The following is a 14513-nucleotide window of genomic DNA, read 5'->3' as shown; positions in this document are numbered from 1 at the left end:
ACGTGGGTAGGCTGCTCTCCTCACCTAGCAACATGTGCAGATGGTTGCTTTCATTCTAAAATATTCATCCCATTGTGTCTTTATGTCTAGTATCTACATCTTCAGGTCTTGCTGCCAAAGCCAATAACAGGGCCACTGGTCCAAAATTAAATCATAACAATTTAGCCTGAAACCCCTCCCATGCCCTCCCGAGGAATGGTACTGATTAACCTCTCATCACCACCACAATCAAAAGCTGTACAAGTCCCAAAGCCTCAAGTCTCATGCAGTCGAATGCTCAGGTGGCCTTATGAGATGTGGTCGGGTCCTGTCAAACTGCGAGGCTGGTTCGTCGAGTTCTTGACCAGGTTCTGGAGGTTCTCTGTTCCCATCTTTCACCCCTCGTCGTTTCACCACTTGCATTTCATCCATCAATGATCATGCCTCTCCAGGGTTGCAAAGTGCCAGGTCTTACCATCCTCAATCACACGCAGTTTGGCAGGGTACATCATCATGTATTTTATCAGTTTGTCCCGTGGGGCCCGCTTAACCTCCACAAAACTTCGCCGTTGCCTCTATACCTGGAGAGTAAAGCCAGGAAAAGATCTGATAATTGCATTATCAATTTGGAGGCCTCAGTGAACTCAAGCCGCTTGGTGGATTGCATTGTGGTCTCTATAGTTAAAAATCCTGGCTATGGTCGTTTGTGGTGGAGTACCCAGTTTCAGCAGCGGGCCCCAATGCTCGATGGGCCCTCTCGGTTGAAAAGAAATTGGATAATCTCTTGGGGCAGAGGGAGTTCAGTATCAAGTCTTCCAGAAAGAGGTCAACTCTAGGCCCTTCTGCCCATCTGGGACCCATCAACATGAGGACTGTATTTTATTTAGTCAGAGTACAGACCTGTTCTTCCAGTCTTTTCACAGTAGATTGCAACCTTGTGATTTGCAACTCTGCCGTTTTTATCTTTATCTGACATGTAGTGTAGGTTTGCCCGTAGGAGATGTACATCAATTGTGACTGCATAAAGTTTTGGTTCCAGCGTACTGCGCAGAGATTGAATGGTTGCCATTATTTGCTTTAGGGAGGGTACCTCCATAGGTTCAGAATCCAGCTGTCGCCATCGACACTTCGAGGGGTCGCTCCGAGAGTGGCCATCACCACAGTGTATTTGTCTAGGTTATTCGCCTGCTCCACTTTGCTTCCACGCTTTCTAACCATTTCTCCACAGTACTCAATATCGTGTTGTCGCCTGGCAGCAGACTCTTACCTAGCATGTGCTTGCACGTCCCAGGGCGGTGTTTTTCTGTCTGGTGTGTTAGCTGAGGTTTTACATGGATTTCTCTGCATGTGTTATCTGGGGCCATCAATTGGCTGCCCTCCTCCTTCGTGGCAGAGCCCCAGTGTCCTCAAGCCAAAGCCGTTAGTTCTATAAAAGGGGAGGGGAGGCCCTCTCTTAATGCCGCCGCATTCTCAATCTTGGTAGGGTAATGGGGCAATTCACAGGCATACTCTATCCATGACTCCGCCACGGTTCCCCTGCGGGCCAGCTCATGCCTCGCCTCACACCTTCTCAGCGACTATCAGGACAGGCTCGACACCACTCCTCCCACTGAAGCTTGAGGGAGCAAGGAGGTGGATAGGCAGGCGAGCCTTCTATAGTCTCAGCTCGATTCACCTCTCTCGGTCCAAGCAGACGGACTCCCGGCTGTCCAGGCAGAGGAGCACTGGACCGGAGTTGCTCTTCCGGCCTGCACGCACAGCCAAAACTAGCCCACAAGTACTTACTTCAAGTCCTCTGACACAGCACCCAGTGCACCAGGATGGTCAGCGCTCGGAACTGTGCTCCACGAGCAGTCCCCACAGACCTTGCTTTGGTGCTAGCCGCTTTCCCTCACTGCCTCAGCCAGGTCCACTCTCGCTGTTCCTCGCACCGGGTTCAGTACAGCTTTAGCCCATTCACAGCTCCTCCTCCAGCTATGCTCCTCTCGAATCAGGAGCAGGGGGCAGCTCTGTTCGTCTCCGACAGGGCCTTTCCCTTGCCGTCCACCATCTACATCCCTCTCCTCGAGGCCCACGGGTGAAGTGTAATTTCAGCCCTCAAAGCTGCAGCGACTCCTCCGTTATGGTGGAGGAGCTCGTCCAGCCTGCTGCGAGTGCAGCAGGCAAACACATTAGCAAAATCGTAAGAAATACCATTTTATTAATAAGTACCAGGCTTGCGCTGTTACAGCACAATGGCAGGGGGCGGGGCTGATTAGTGCAATTGCACTATTAATGGAGCACCCTGCGAGTGTGCATATCAGATTGGCAGGCTGCCTACAGAAGATATTTTAAAGAAAGTAGATGCCTTCAGAAGTCCACAGATTCCTTATTGTCAATTTCAAAGTCCTTCAGACTCTAATAACGTATCGATTTCAGCACGGATATAGATATGGTGGGGGGGCAGCTAGACTACAGTAATCTGACCGTACATGTAAACAAAAAAAGGATATGTGATGGTGTACCTTTACATTATCATGCATTTTTTAGACTTGAAAAATTATTATTATTTGCAACACTGAGAAAGAATAAGTTTGGAATTACAGTGTGCAGTAAATCATGCGTGCCATGTAGGTGTAACCAGGCTATGGTAACTAATGGTAAATTCTTCTCTGTTCCTTAGAAATGCTGAATTCAGGAAGTACCCAACAACAAAAGATCTAGTATTCTAGATGTACGAGTGAGTGCATGGGAGGATTGTGGTGGAGTTAACGTTGTAGAAGTAAGTAAAATATTGGTGACCTGGAATGTCCTGATGAAAGCAGATTGACCTGTTTGCGCATTAACTACCAGCTGAAATATGTCTACCTATGGATGACTTCTTCCACATCTGATCTTCTGCTTTTAATTTAACCCTTGGAGCAAATTATTAAAATTGTTTGGCAAAGGGGACATCCAGAGGCTTTTTGACTCTAATTTGTTTAGGTCCCAGTAACGCATCCCTTAATAAAATTAACGTACTCCATCCCACACCCATGGGGTTGAGCCCCAGGCAGTATATGGTTTAGTTTATGTGGCAAGGACTCTATTATGTAGTATGCAACATAGAAATTGGGGGGGGGGGGGGGGGGGAGAGTATATATCCAATAATAAAAATAAAAACATAAAAATAAAAAAAAATAAAGGTTTCTATACCTCATCCCCATTCTTCCATCTAGGAGGCTACCTCTCCTTTTGGTCCGATTTATTCACTACAGGGGAACTGAAGTTTCCCTCTTGAAAATATATCCTCCTCCCCTCCTTATTGATTGAATTGATCCTGGCACAATTAGCCAAATTACACCCCAAATCCCTTGAATAATTTTGGAAATGTAAGAAAGATTATAAAAGCCTTAAACACATGCTTTTTAGATGCAACAAATCATACGGAATTAAATTCATACTCTCCTCGAGGAGATATTTATGATGAATATCACTATCTGTTGCAAAAGCACAGTGGATCAATGCAGCCCCCATGGACCAAAATTATCATTACCCAATCTTAAGATTATTACGTTGTGGATATGGCTCATATAGCTTCGAGGTTCTTGAAAGCCCATATAATATCTCCACTCCATCACAAATCATTATTTACCTTTTTGTGACAGACTAGATAAATACCTCCAAAACCCTTAGACTTCACAGAAACACTGTAATCCAACAACATAAATTCCTAAAATCAAACTATATTCCTACCTGCGGCAAACCAACACATATGTTCGCACGTGATTCAAACTCTCAGAATAGACCACAGATCAATTCGTGGGCGTCTATACAACCGCTTAAACTCCTGATTATATGACTGCGATATAGTGGGACAGTAATAAATTGATGACTATACGTCTTACGATATTGTCCACTGTTTAAAGAAACAAAACGTTTGTTGAGACCAACATTACAATATTTTTGGACGATCTAAGCCATTAGTTCAACTTATTTATTTGGCATAGAGTCAAGATATAAAGGGGTCAACCTTTTAAATAATATTGTCCTGAGGATGGTCTTGTTAAAGAAAGCTTAAAGACCGAAACGTCGACTCTCACACTGTTTTCCATCGAAAAATTATTTTATTGTTGTGAAAAAGTGTTTGACAAATTTGAAAGTGATGGCATGAAGAATTGATTTATTTCCTTCCTTTGTATGAATAATTGTTGTTATTTGAAGTACCCTTTTGTACTGTGAATATAAATTCAATTTTTACGTATACACCCGACTTTATCTTTTCCTTTCTCTCCTCCTTTTTATTCATTCATTGTATTTAGGTTGATATGTGATGATACATTCGCACTATCTTTAACCTTCTGTCAGGAGCGGTTTATGGTGCTTACGGTGCGTTGGAGTGTCCCGGTGATAGACCTTTTTGCGAGTCTTCTCTATGCCACGGTGCCGCCGTTTTGCTCTTGGACCCGTGAGGGGCTAGCTTGGGCTGTAGGCGTTCTCTCCTGCTAGTGGCCCCAGGGGCTTCCAAATGGCTTTCCTCCCTTTCCGCTGCTTCCCAGGTTTTTTCTCAGGGTCCGGGGGTTGGGGCGTCAGCCATTCTTGTTGCTCTGGTTTGGCCCCGGGTCTCTTGGTTTCCTCTTCTTGTGGATATGAGGAGGGAGGTGGAGTGGATATTGCCTCCGACTCCCTCCCTCTTGATATTCCCTGTGATACAGCAGGATATTCTGTACAGGATGCAGTTAGCGGCCTGGAGGCTGAACGGCTAAGTCTGCTGCATAAGGGGGTTCTGGCTAGTTTGGCTTCGACTCTGCAGGCTGGTAGGCGCTCCTCTACCAATATGTCTTACTTGCGCCACTGGCTTTCTTTCAGTAGGTGGTGTCAGGGTAGTGGTTTGGACCCTACTTCTGCCTTGTTTGATGGGATACTCTTTCTGCAGGAGGGGGATTCTTTAAGGCTGAAGGGTACCTCCCTTAAACTTCAATGGGCTGCTATTAAGGCTTTTCGGAGTTCTTTGAACACTGTCCGATACAGATGGTTTGGTGGGGCGTCTTTTCAAGGGGTTGAGTAATGTTCTTCCTTCTGCTCGAAGCACTTCCCTTTGTGGGATCTCTCTTTGATTTTGAGGGCATTGATGCCTCCTACGTTTCAGCCCCTGGACTCTGTGGATTTGCGTTTGTCGTCCCGTAAGACTTTCTTTTTGTTGGCTATTTCCTCCACTCGGCATTTGTGCGAGCTGGGCGCTTTGTCTTTTAAGCATCCTTTTTGTAGGGCTTTTGAAGATCAAATCATTTTGAGGACTGTCCTTTCTTTTTGTTCGAAGGTTGATTCCCAATTTAAAAGGGACCAGAAATGGATTTGGCTCTCCTTTTTGATGGAGAGTGTTTAAGTCATTTAATGATGTCAGTGTGCACCTTGCGCGGACGTCTTTAGATGATACCGGACGCGCTGGAAACAATTTGCTTCCAGCTCGTCAGAGGGAGAGGATGTAAGTTTCTCCTTGGGCGGGGGCAAGGGGGTGGTGATGGGGGTTAAAAAAGAGGCATAGGAGGAAAGGGTTTTCCTTCCGATGTCTCTTTTGAGCATTCATGCTACACGATAGTGCTTGGGGCGCAATCGTGCAGCAGGAATGCCCACTAGACACCAGGGATTTTTTTTTTTTTTTTTTAAAGGTCTTATGTTTGCGGGGAGCGGGTCCTTGGGCAAGGGTCGCTACCCTTTGGGGAGCAATGATTTTGGCTGTTTCTGCCCCCTGTGGGGCAGATCGGCAAATTTCTTTTTTAGGTTTGCTTGCCCTACTAGGCCACGAGGGACTTCTGTTTTTTTATGTTGGGGAGCGGCCCCTAGGGCAAGGGTCGCCCCCCTGTATGGGGTTAATATGTTGGCCATTTCTGCCCCCCTTGGAGGCAGTTAGGCCTTATGTTTTTAGGCACATCAGCCCCCAAGGGGTGCAGGAGCCATTAGACACCAGGGATTTATTTTTATGTTGCTGGGGAGTGGCCCCTTGGGCAGGGGTTGCTCCCCTTTATGGGGTGATTATTGTGGCTCGTTTTTGCCCCCTTTGGGGGAAGTTCGACCATTTGTTTTTAGGTCCATCTATCCCCAAGAGGGTTAGAAGCCTCTAGACACCAGGGTTTTTTAAATGTTGGTGTTGGGGAGTGAGTGGCCCCTTAGGCAAGGGTCACCCCCCTTTTACTGGGGTAAATATTTTAGGCCCACCTGCCCCCCAGCTTGGCTGGTGGATTGTGTGTGGACTGGTGCATTATTGGTATATGTGATTGTAATGTTGTATTTCTCCTTTTTATTCTAGTGCAAAGCTTTTGATTCTTGTTTGCATTTTCGGCAGTGGTTGATCGGCAGTTTGCGTAGGTGCATGTATTTGGTAAAAAAACAGTTTTGTCGTGTTTACTCCAAATGAGTATTATTGTCATGCATGAATGGATTTTTTGTAAGGGGTGTCATAATAGCAGCATATTTAGCTTGCTTTTAGAGTGAAATTCTTTTTGGATTTGTGCACGATGTGTTTTGCGTTGTCTAATGTGTAATTTTCTTTTCTTTTTTAGTGAGATATTATTGATCCTTGCTGTGTCTGTGCAGAGTAGGTGGTGAGTCTAGCGGTTTCTGGCAAGTGAGTGGTATCATTTGGGAGTATATAGGTCTTTGTGATGAAGACACATTTGTTTATTACTTATTTTACAAAGTGTTTGTTGTTGATGACTTGTTTGACAAGTTACCTTTATTAGAAAGGATTATGGCTAGCAACAGAATTACTGCTCAGCAGGTGGTTGGTATGCTTTTTGAATCTTCCTCCGACCCTGATTATGGGACTGACAGTGCATCTGAGTGAGTTGAGGAAGTGCAAGATTCTGGCAGTGAATTTTCTGTCCAAGAGGAATTATCTGATGATGAAGCTACTCTCAGTGCAAATGAAGTGCCTGTTTTAGAGGAGGTGGTGCAGCAAGAGGCATCTGGATTGCAGCTTGGGGCAGCAAGGCTTCTCATTGGAAGTGCTGGAATCAGGGTTGATCCAAACATGGTGCAGCCGGTGTTGCCAGGTGATGTAGGGTGTACAGTGAATTGTCAATTATTTTTGATTATACAGTTTTTTCAGTTGTTTATGGATGATGTATTTGTGGCAAAGATTGTTGAGCAGACTACTTTGTATGCTGAACAGTATTTGAGGGACAAAAGTGCCGGACTTAGAAGCTGTTCTAGAGCTATCCGGTGGAGTTTTTGAGTTTAACTTTTTTGATGTGCTTGATAAGGGAGCCGTCCCTAGCTTCATATTGGTCAACCAGTCCCTTGATGGCAACTGCCATATTTCCTGCAATTATGAGTCGGGATGGGTATTTACTTTTGCTTCGGATGTTGCATTTTGTTGATAATGCTTCGGCGTTGCCAAAAGATAACACTGACTGTGACCATCTTTTTAAGATTCGGCCTGTCCTTGAAGTTATGTTATAAAGTATTTGTATAACGCAGCTTTCACTACGAGGTGCATCATGGCGCTAAGCGAGTTTCACTGACTAATAGGGGTGGCTAAGACTGGAAGGAGTTAAATGAGTTCACTGCATAGGCCGTTATGTGCCGTAAAGGTCCAGGTTTTCAAGGACTTCCTGAATAAGGTTTGACTGAATGAAACGGAGGTGAGTGGGCAATTTGTTCCAGGCATTAGTCCCCAACGCAGCGAATGATTTCCTTCCATTTGAGACATATCTGAAGGCAGGGGGGTTTAGCAGGTTAGCGTTAGACGATCTGAAGATACGACGTGGTATATAGCATGAAAATCTAGATTGGAGGTAGTGTGGTACTAAGGAATGAAAGATATGGAAGGTAATGATTAGGATCTTAAACAAGATTCTTTTATGGATGGGTAGCCAGTGCAGAGCTTCCAGTGCGGGGGATGCCGATGAGCTCCTGGGCCATTTAAGTACAAGCCGGGCTGCCGCATGCTGTACCATCTGCAGTTTGTGTAAGACTGACTTATTGGTTCCAGCATAGAGGCTATTGCAATATTTCAATCTGGAGACGATTAGGGCCCCCGCAATGGTCTGTCTCGCTGTACCTGGAAGTAGGTCAAAGAACTTTGAGAGACTTTATCAAATGGAAGCAGGTGCCAGCCACTGCTAAGGATTCCTGGTGGAAAGATAGTGCTGAGTCAAATTTGACCCCAAGGCTCCTGGCTACTGTTACTGTGTGCGGAGGGAGGGGGGATGTTGGAGGGCCACCATAGGCTAGGGATAAAGGTGTTTGCTTTTCCTACTTTTAAGATTTCGTTTTTTTCTGAGTTGCATTTTAAGTGATCGGTTCTCATCCAGTGGAAGACTGCTGTGAGACATTGGCAGGGGTTTTCCTCAGCCAGTGTGGTGTTTCTGTGCAAGACCAAGATTAGCTGCGTGTCGTCCACATATGAGATGATCGAGGTTAAAGGACAATATCAGACTAATCAAAGGGGCCATATAGATGTTGAAGTGTACTGGACTGAGGATGGACCCTTGTGGGACCCCGGAAAGCAGGGGTTTATCTGCTGACATATTGCCTGAGAGTGATCACTTGTTTTCTATTTTATAGAAACGATTTAAGCCAGACCAGGGCAAGATGCCACATAACGTAAGACGGTCCAGGAGGATGACATGGAAGACCGTGTTGTATGCGGCTGATCGATCTAATAGGACCAGCACAGCATTTTGTTCCCTGATCCAAGGCGGCTTTCAGGGATTCAGTAGCTGATTCTATAGAGTGTTGAGGTCTGAAACCTGATTGTTGGGATGTAGGACATTGGCTCCTTCCAGATAGGTCATGAGTTGTAAATTAACTAGCTTTTCAGTAATCTTACTGAGGCAAGGAAGTAAGAGATCGGTCGAAGATTGGTAAGGGTAGTGGGATCCACAAATTGTTTATTTTGGAGAGGTTTAACTGCTGCCCATTCCAATTCATTGGAGACTTTGGCTAGTGATAGAGAGGTATTATGTCATTGATCACAGGGTTCACGGTATCAATGATAGCATGTAGAATTAGGGGAGGGACAAGGGTCAAAAGGAGAGCCTGATTTTACAGCAAGAATAGCCTGACGAGACTCATCTAGGGTAATGGTATGACAAGCACTAAAAGATGGTTAGTTTTCCTCTGGATCGGAAGTTGTGGTGGCCGGTGGGGGAAGGGGCCGGTGCAGGGAAATCTTGTTGCAATGACTGGACCTTCTGTTCGAAGTAGTCGGCTATATGGTCGCAAAGGGACTGTGACTGAGTGATATCTTGTTTAAGGGATGTGGGGTTAGTGAAAGAGTTTACTATCTTAAAAGATCGTTTTTTGGTTTGAGTTAGCTGATTTAAGCATCTCAGTGAAATAAGATTTCTTGGCGGCTTTGATTTGCTGGTGATCGTTTTTGAGTGCAGTTTTGTACTTGGCTAGTTCTTCCTGTTGATAAGCTTGTCGCCAGCTGCGTTCTAGCTTCCTGTAGAGGCTGTGTAGTACTTTCAAGTTTTGGGTCTACCATGGGGCAGAAAGTTTTTTGAACAGTCATTTATTCAGTTGGGCAGGGGGTGGAAAGCGATACCTCAGAGTGGTCATCAATTGTGTGAACCATTTGTTGTCTATTGCTGGATCACCCAACAGCCTGGGCCCACAAATTGAGGCTTCTACACTGAGGTCAGGAAGGGCTGCCATCTAATTCCACCTTGGTCTGGTGTTTTGAGTGATAGGACAGTGGGCCTTGGGTTTTTTCGCATGATGGTATATAATTTCTAGAGGTATAAGCTTATGGTCAGACCACGTTAAGCTAACTGGGGGCTTGACATTAAGTGTCATGAGATTAGAGCAGATACCATCAAGAGTGTGGCCAGCATTGTGAGTGGGGGTGACTGTCCGCTGCTCTAGGCCAAGATAAGCAAAGATTTCCAAGAAGTTCATTGCACCTGCTTCACTATGATCATCTAGATGGGTGTTGAAGTCTCCTAATAGGGTGAAATTGGCAAATCTAAGAGTTAGTGAGCTTAAGATCTCTCCAATGCTATCCAAAAGAGTTTTATAGGGACCAGGAGGTAGTAGAGCAAACCCCCTGAGAAAGCAAAAGTCCTCTACTGAAAGCAGAAGCCAATGTTTTCTGCCCCTTTGAGGTCAGGTATTTCAAACACTGAACATTTCAGTGAGTTGTGATATATAAATCCCCAGCCCTCCTCCCCGTTGCTCTGGTCTATCCTGTCTATGGATGAGGTAGCCCGGAGGTAGTGCGCAGACTATGTCTGGAATACACCAGGCTTTAAGCCAGGTTTCAGTTATGAAGGGGTATCATCTATAATGCGATTGTAAATACTTTGCGCATGTTTGCATAAAGAGCGGGCATTAAAGAGACCTCCTCGTAGGAAGGTGGTATTGGGACTGTTTCCCAATTATGTAATCTGAGGGGGGCTGGGGGTGTTTTACAGTTTTTACAGCAGATGGGGCGCTTCCATTTAGTGACATTGAGCTGGTTTTTACAAATATGCGAACTGCCGTTAAAGGGCCAGACGGAAGCCTCTAGTAAAATGTCTTACTGGTAGGAATTGGACAGCACTTCAGGCGCTGGTTGCGTTCCGGGCGCAGACAGGCTTGCCTTTGGCACACCTTCAGCGTGCCGGCAGCGCGCCCACTGCGCGTCGGCGCATCATCTGTTTAAGTATGCGGGGATGGAAAACTCGGAAGAAGACTAGAACATCTTCTTCCTAAGATGGCCACCATAGAAGGGCAAACTGGAAGTTGGAAAAGTATGAACCAGACCTGCCTCCACTCAAACAGCCAAAGTTGCTGAGGTGGACCGGGGAGGATATGGCGGGAGAGAGACAGAAAGCTATCAGAAGTATAGCGAGTGCCAGAGGTAAAGACAGTAAGCGCACAAATTCGAAGGACGGCTTTGCTATAGTCCCCCCAAAGACAATCTAGCACCAAGAAGTACCTGTGGTGGTTTAGCTTTGTAGATCGATTTTCAGAGTTTTATACTCGGGGGGGGGGGGGGGGGGGGGGGGGGAAAGAAACAGCTGTTAATGATGTTTTCTGAGAGTAGGACAGGTTATGTCTATAATTTCCGGGTGTACATTAGTAGGGATTCCACGATTGACCCCCTGGTTGTGCATCCACTTTAGGAGTTTGAGAAAATTGTGTGGGAACTTGCTGTAGGACTTTTTAACAAAGGTCACCATTTGTACCCAGATAACTTCTACACTGCTGTGCAATTGTTTAAGGAATTGTTCAAAGTGGACACTCTTGCTAGTGGCACACTGCGCTCTAACCGTAAAGGTTACCCAAAAGAGCCTGTTAGCAAAAAAGCTTCAGAGGGGACAGTGCAGTGCCTTACGTAGCGACGACCTGCTAGCTGTGAAATTTGTGGACAGGAGGGATGTGTGAATGCTGACTACCATCCATGATGAAAGTACTTTATATGTGACTGGGGTCAGGTTGCTGAAGTGCGCAAAACCGTGTGCATTGTAAACTAAAACAAGCACATGGGTGGTGTCGATAGAGTAGATCAGAGGTTGGAACCTTACACTGCTGTTCGTAAGGCTTACATTTGGTTTAAGAAGTTGGCCATCCAACTCTTCAATTTAGCAACTTTTAATGCTTTTGTTGTGTTCAAGGAGTGTTCTCCAGCACCAAGGATGACTTTTGTTTAGAATCAGGAGTCTGTGATAGGCAGTCCTGTTGTAGTGAAACAGGGAAGTGTTCCTAGAGTTCAAGTGGTGGAGGATGTGGCTAGATTGAAAGATCGCCACTTTCCCGATTTAATTCCTCCCAAGCCCCCAAAAAACAATCCCTGTAAGAGATGTAGAGTCCGTTTGCAAAGAGGTATGTGCAAGGAGAGTCGTATGCACTGTGCAGATTGTCCTAATTCTGTGCTGTGGGTGCCCACGTTTCAGATTGAATCACACTCAAAATAGTTTGGAGGAGAAACAGTCAGTCTAATAGTGTACTGCCTGGTCCGTATGGTTTTATATTTGTTTCACGGTTGGCATTAGAATTATGTCTTTAGTTACCGCTGCTGTGTTTGTAGTTACAGTTTTGTATCTAGTTCCAATGAATTTGTGTTTTCTTTCTTGTTAAAAAAAAATAAAATTGATGACGGTGAGCAAGGACTGGCGCTTGGGTGGCGGTGTGCGTGGACTGGCGCTTGGCTGGAGGTGTGCGTGGACTGGCGCTTGGCTGGCAGTGTGCGTGGACTGGCACTTGGCTGGCAGTGTGCGTGGACTGGCGCTTGGCTGGCAGTGTGCGTGGGCTGGCGCTTGGCTGGCAGTGTGCGTGGGCTGGCGCTTGGCTGGCAGTGTGCGTGGGCTGGCGCTTGGCTGGCAGTGTGCGTGGGCTGGCGCTTGGCTGGCAGTGTGCGTGGGCTGGCGCTTGGCTGGCAGTGTGCGTGGGCTGGCGCTTGGCTGGCAGTGTGCGTGGGCTGGCGCTTGGCTGCGGGTGTGCGAATAGTGACTTGCTGCTGGTCTTTACACACACTGCTAGCCAAACGCCACTGTTAACACTATGTCAATCACCAGCCGGTGTGATTGCTGTGTCAGTCATGTGGGCATAAGAAAGTGAAGGGCACTTGAAACGGGCGTGGTCTGTTGATGCAAATGTTGTACTGTGCTGGGCCCGCGGCTGGCAGTGTAAATGGTCTTGTGCGAGTCACAAAATGTTTCATAAACCAAGGGACTCTGGGACAGGGGGAGGGAGGGGGGGGGGGGGTCGGGGTAATTGTCAAAGAAGAGGAATATGCTACTTACCAGTATGCATCTGTTCTTGGCATGTAGAGCTGCAGATCTACACACTGTGCATAGATCGCCATCTGGTGTTGGGGCCAGATGTTTGCACTTGTTTTGGTCTTAGAAAGTCTTTGGAAGTCACAAGGTATGTGACTGTTCCTTTGGATCATAGTGCGCATGGGCATCGGCTCCATCCTCAGATTGTTTTTCACCAGCAGGGAAATGATGGAGCTTAGTAAGAAACAGGAAAGATGCCCATGTGTGGTGTATCTAAGTAAGATAATACTGGAACAGATAAAGGTAGCCGGGGAGGCGGGTGGGCATGTGTAGATCTGTAGCTCTACATGCCAAGAACAGATGCATACTGGTAAGTAGCATATTCTGTTCGAGGCATATGAGCTCCAGATTACACACTGTGCATAGATTGTAAAGCAGTATCCCCTCCTAGCGGCGACCACCAGTATCTGTTGCAGTAGTTTGAAATAGTGTTTTGAGTACAGCCTGGCCCACACTGGCCTGTTTAGTTTGCACATCGACACAATAGTGTTTTGTGAATGTGTGCGGTGTAGACCATGTAGCTGCTCTGCAGAGATCATCTAAAGGAATGTTTCCTAAAAATGCCATTGAAGCCCCTATCTTTCGTGTAGAGTGGGCTTTAGGAGGAACAGATAATGTATGTTTTGCTTTGTGGTAACAAATCTGTATGCATTTGACAATCCACCTAGCTATCCCAGATTTTGATATGGGGTTGCCTTTGTGTGGTTGTGAGAAAGACACGAATAGTTGTTTGGTCTTGCGTGGATCCCCCAACGTTTTCCTACCCATTTTTATCAGGAGACTTTGGGGAATGTGGGGTGGGTGGAATTTTGTGGATCCACACAGATTTTACACCGTTCCTTCACAAAAATGTAAGGATTTCTTTTTTTTTTTAAACAAAATTTGAGATTTGCAAGGGATTCTGGGTAACAGAACATGGGGAGAGCCACACAAGTCACCCCATCCTGGATTCCCCTGGGTGTCTAGTTTTCAAAGATGTATAGATTTGCTAATATGCCGGCTGAGCTAGGGTTCAAAATACACAGCTACACGGTCAGTTTTCACTGTAAAAATGGGGTGTGTCCACGTTGCATTTTGGGCCGTTTCTTGTCACGGGCACTAGGCCTACCCACACAAGTGAGGTAGCATTTTTATCAGGAAACTTAGGGGGAACACAGAATAGTAGAACAAGTGTTAATACCAATTGACTTTCTTTGCATTTCTGCCTTCCAAATGTAAGACAATTAGTAAAAAATAAATGTAAAAAAGTCATTTTGAAAAATGACCTCTAATTCACATGCTTGTATGGGTACCCACAATTTTGGAGATGTGCAAAAAACCACTGCTTATAAACTCTAGATTTTGTTCCAATTTTGGAAATATATTGGTTTCCTTAGTACCAATTTTTTACTCTATATTTTACCAAATGAACTGCTATATAACCAGTACACAATGAAAAACCATTGCAAGACGGAGCTCAGTTATTAGCTCTGGGTTCCTCGGGTTCTTTGTGACCCTACAAGTCCTACTTCGAAGAAGTTACAGGTGAAACGTTTGCACAAATGGCTGTTTTTTAACTCAATTTCAATATTTTCAACTATTAGTTTCTATAGAAAAATCTTGAAGGATCTACAAAAATGACCCCGTTCTGAATTCAGAATTTTGTCTAGTTTTCAGAATTGTATAGCTTTCTGGGATCCATTACTGGGTTCACACCCACTTCTACCACTAACTGGAAGGTGGTTGAAAACACACAGCCTATTTTTCATATATTTTGTGTGTCCCAGAAAAATGCCAAAACTGTGTAGAAAAGTTTAGTTTTCTGAA

At 45.5% G+C, this 14513-nt stretch overlaps 1 protein-coding gene across 1 annotated transcript in view; it reads right to left on the bottom strand.

The window, feature by feature from the left end:
* Positions 1–14513, bottom strand: part of ICMT (isoprenylcysteine carboxyl methyltransferase) — a 136400-nt gene that overhangs the window by 43838 nt on the left and 78049 nt on the right. The window lies entirely within an intron of this gene.

This window comes from Triturus cristatus, chromosome 1_2 (genome assembly GCF_964204655.1).
Source record: "Triturus cristatus chromosome 1_2, aTriCri1.1, whole genome shotgun sequence".
In the NCBI taxonomy this organism is placed as follows: Eukaryota; Metazoa; Chordata; class Amphibia; order Caudata; family Salamandridae; genus Triturus; species Triturus cristatus.
Note: the sequence above shows the minus strand (reverse complement) of the source record. Positions and strands in the feature narration are given on the sequence as shown.